Below are 4,826 nucleotides of genomic sequence, written 5' to 3'. Positions count from 1 at the left end.
CCAGGTCTAGGCTGCGGTTCAGACATTTGTATCGGAGGTTGAGATTGTTTATTGCAGGATTTTTTTGTATTGATTGTTGTATTGTAGCTCATGATTTGTTATACAGTTGACTGACCCTTTTATGTTTTCAAAACCTACGGTGATCCATTGAAGGATGGCGAGCAGAAGTCTAGTAGGTTTTGTTGTTGAGCTTACATGAAGGTTTGGATGGGACGCTTGCGAGACGATAATCTATTAGCTTCCGCCAAGTCTTTAGTTTTCGCTGAGTCTTACACATTTCAGTCTTTTGGTTTATGGTTGTATTTCCTTTTGGATTTAGAGCATGTTTGGCCTAACTTGTTAAAAATGAGTTTTTGTTTTTCAAGCTTAATTTTCTAAAAGTGTTCAAAAGCAGAAATACCAAATTGCTGCTTCTATTTTTATGGGCAAAAAGATGGTTTTTTAACTTTTGAGATTTTTTTTAGCTTTTAAATAATGATGTATTTGGCCAAAAAGTATTTTTAAGTCCAAAACACTTTTAAAAATCAGGCCAAACGCACACTTAGTATTTTGGTATGTATTTTTGATTAAACTACTTTAGTACTTTACTTTAAATATACGTTCTTTTACGGTCAATTTGATATACATTTCCTCAGGTAACCGAGATGGTAGCACTTTCGTTTACTAAGGTAGCAGGCATTGGTAAGGTACTTTGATAGATAAAAGTGTTACAAAAGCTCTCTATAAAAGGTGTTTAGCGCTCATGCATATGACTTACCTTCCAAGAAGTCTTGATGATTTCGAGTGTGCTTTCAGATTTGACCCAAATAACAAGGATGTTACTCGATAGCTCCATTGTGTAATGGATCGTTTAGTTCTTAATTCCAATGGAAAATAGGAATCTTATCAATTTGACCCTCTTAATATGGATAGGAGAGGAAAGAAACCTTTGCTCTATTGTACATCAATTGGCTAGACTTGTCGTGAGTCTCCAAATTAGTATTTTTTATCCACTACTAATTCTAACAATAGCAAGGGTAAGTAGGGATCGATCCCACAAGAAATGTCTATGTTTAGCGTGTGCTTATGTAAATATTTCTAGGACAACCAATTTGGGGGTGTTTGTTTTGAGTCTAAATATAATTAAGTGCAATAATAAAATATTAGAGTAAATCAAATAATAAAAAGGACTCGGGTCTTACAATTTCCACAAATGAGTTAGATATAATCATTGACTCTTTTAGACTCTAGTTACTCTTGAATACCTTGTTGTGACGGGTAATGCCACTCACAAAACGAATAGGGGGGACAAGGTGGGGGCACCTCCATGTGCTTCCCTCTCTCCTCTATTTGGGTCATTTGTGAGAAAAAAATTGTATCCGTCACTCCAAAGTGACAGATACGTGCCGTCACAAATGAGATTTTGTGTAGATTATAACTAAAGAAGCCAACAAAGATGAACAAATGCATACACAAGCGGTTCTACACTTTAATTCATATGATTAATATTCTCCTACAATTCAACAATGATGAAAAGCATACAATTGATGAACAATAGTTGCTACTAATGTCTAAGCAAGTGAACAAAAGATTCAAATTCCTAAACTAGCAATATATTAGAGATAAGACAAACTAGGTGATCAAACTAGTAACAACTATCGATAATCATAATAATGAATCGAGAATATAAAACCAATATTCAAGAGATAAAAACATAGAGTAAAGAGTCTTACAAAATACTAATTCATTGCTTCAATTGCTTGACCCAAGATGAGGAAGTTAGCCTTCTATACAAAATCTAATTACTAAAGTAATATATAAATTTAAAGTTGTTGGATGTAGAGATGTATGTAAAAGCATCTCAAATTGATCAACAACACCTCCTAATATACGTCCTCAAAGAGCACCTCCATAAAGTCTCATAAAGTATGAGCATAATTGCCAAAATAAAGAAGAATTAAGGAGTTGTCGGAATCCAATGCTGAGCCGCCACTAGTCGCTTTTTGCTTGCCCTAGCGGCTAGGAGATCAGCCACTTTGCCGCCCCTAGCGGCTTTCTCGCGTGACGCATCCTCTTCTTCACTTGCCTCCGCGCTTTGACTTTGATGTTTTGAGCCTTGACTTGTCTTTAATCCACAAGCATTTAACTCTTCTCAGTCCATTAATTGGCATGTGTTTGGTCCAAGACTTGAGTGTAACGATGTCCAAAGTCACTTCCTAAACTCGGAATGCGATTATCGATCACGACACCTACACATTAAACCAAAATTGCGTAGAAACACATCCAAACAACACAATTACTATCAAAATGTAAAAGTGAGTAAAATAATCATAAATAGCATATATAGGGGCTAAAGTAGCTAAGGATTGGGCTGGTAAAGACGGTATAAAACCTTCACATCAAATTCCCCCACACTTAGACCTTACTCGCCCTCGAGGAAGTTCACCTAGACCAAGGACACCCTCACTTATTCAATCACAAGTTAACAAATTTTAATAGAGAAATGGAAGTTCAAATGAAAAATTTAGGAAACCGTAACAAATGCATGGGACACTCAAGCCAACTCTACAAGCATCAAGTTGAACAAAGAGTGCCTCTTCAAGCTTATTGGGTTACTGGACAGTAAACCATGCCACAACCATTACTCAAACTTCAATTAATCAACAAAAGGTATGAATGGAAATGGTTTTGATTTTTGTGGTAGGATTTGTTCTTTTGAGCACAATATATTTCGAATTGGGTATTGAAACATTTGAATTCACTTGGCTACATTAGAAACTCCATTAATTTGGTAGATGTGCCACTCATTCCCAATCCGCTTATATCACCATTTGTTCCACCTCCGGACTCGGTCCATTGGATCCAAACTCTAGGTGACAACAACGAATAGAGCTCCATACTAATCATCCTTTAGTTTTACCATGGGACTCGGCCTTTCGCAAATGTAACAACAAGCATATGATGCCAACATGTAAAGATTTGAAATTTAACTTTATAGGCATTTTTGTACTTAAACACAACTTTTTACAACAATAGAGCAAAAATAACATGGCTCTTGGAAATGTAACATCTTATACCCATTTCACAACATGAGAACAGTCCACATATATTTGTGGGTTTTTTTTTTTTGAATTTATGATTTATTTTTATTTATTTTTGGTTTTTTGTTTGAAAATGATGGAGAGAATATGTTGATCAACCTACATTCTTGTGACAATCTTGACAATCAAAGGCTTTTCACACCACTGGGTGTCCAAGGTAAACCCCAAGTTGAACTCAACTCGTCAAAATAGGCACAAGTATTAACCATGCAAATGTTAAAACTCCTAATTCAAATATGAGAACTGCATTTCTAAACTAGAAAATATTAACTAAATTCATGAAAAAGTGAGTTGATTCCATCTTTATTACTAAAATAAAACCACATGACTAAATGTATCTAAAATGCAACTACATCACACCATCACGAGCTTAAACCATTCCCCCACACTTGAACATAACATTTTCCTCAATCACAAGCCAAGGGATGGGATAAAAAGAAAAGGGTGGGTATAGAAATTACCGAGCAAAAGAGAGCATCCAAACTTGCAAATGCGCTCCTATCATCACCCATGTAGCTTCATGTGAAAAATTCAACTACCTTATTCAAAACTAAAACAAATGCATCAAATAACAAAAACCGGGTTGCCTTCCATAAGTGTAATACTCGAATATTATGGAACCTGCAAAGAACCTTAGGGTGCATGACAATACCTTATGTTAGATGAGATACCACTCGGTAGTGAATTATGACAATAAATTGGACCGAGTATAACCTATACTAGACTTAGTGGAGTTGTTATAATGTCTTCCTATAGAAGGGTCATCTTAAACCTGTCATAACTTGAGATATAGACATGGTATTGATGTTATTCTAATTGGAGGCGATAACTTGTTCTCTTAAGATTCCAACGGTAGGTCACACGCCCAAAATGACCAAGAAACAAGTGAGATATGACTGTTTTACGAAAACTTGTCATTGCTGAGAACTGCGTCTCACTCGACCGAGTGGACCGGCACTCGACAGAGTGAGTGATACTCGACCGAGTGGACTCGCCATTCGACCGAGTGGTGCTGAATCAGAACACGGGATAAGGAAATCTTATCCCTTCTCCTATTTCATTTCTATCTTCTTCCTTATCTTTCCAAATCTTGTCCCTTCTCTCTAAAACCCCCATAAACCTCTTCCACCATGGATTCAAGCTTGATTTAAGGAATCTCTCACCTTGTTCTTCACCATCCACACTTGTAAGTCGATTTCCACTCATCCCTGTTTTAGTTTTAACCCTAACTTTTGGGGGTTTTCACTTGGGTTAATTAATTATTAATTAGTATATGTAATATGGGTAATTAGTGGGTAATAATGAGGCGTTTGTATTACATAATAGTATAGGATGTAATTGTGATGGTATTACATGATTTGTATAGGATTAAGACGGTCTTGCGAGATGGAATCATATGGGATTCGGGTTACTCATGAAAAATGCTAAAAGGTAGGTTAATCCTATTTGGTTTCAATAATGTGGTGTTGTTTATGTGGATGTTATAATTAGTCTCACATAATTTAGGGCATTTGTATTATAACATGTTTAAAGGTTAATTGCATCATTAAGAGGATGATTATGATATGTTGGGTTATATTTCATGTATTTGTTATGTTTGTGTATGTGGAGGGTATGTTGTTGTGGAGAAAACGTAAGACGGTTGGGAGACCATCTTACGCATGAGTCGCCTCTTGGAGTTTCCCAGTCCAAGAGGGATGTGCACATTAATGGTTTGAGTATGGAGGGACTCGTGTGGTTGAGACA

The sequence above is a fragment of the Silene latifolia genome, chromosome Y (genome assembly GCF_048544455.1).
Source record: "Silene latifolia isolate original U9 population chromosome Y, ASM4854445v1, whole genome shotgun sequence".
In the NCBI taxonomy this organism is placed as follows: Eukaryota; Viridiplantae; Streptophyta; class Magnoliopsida; order Caryophyllales; family Caryophyllaceae; genus Silene; species Silene latifolia.
Note: the sequence above shows the minus strand (reverse complement) of the source record.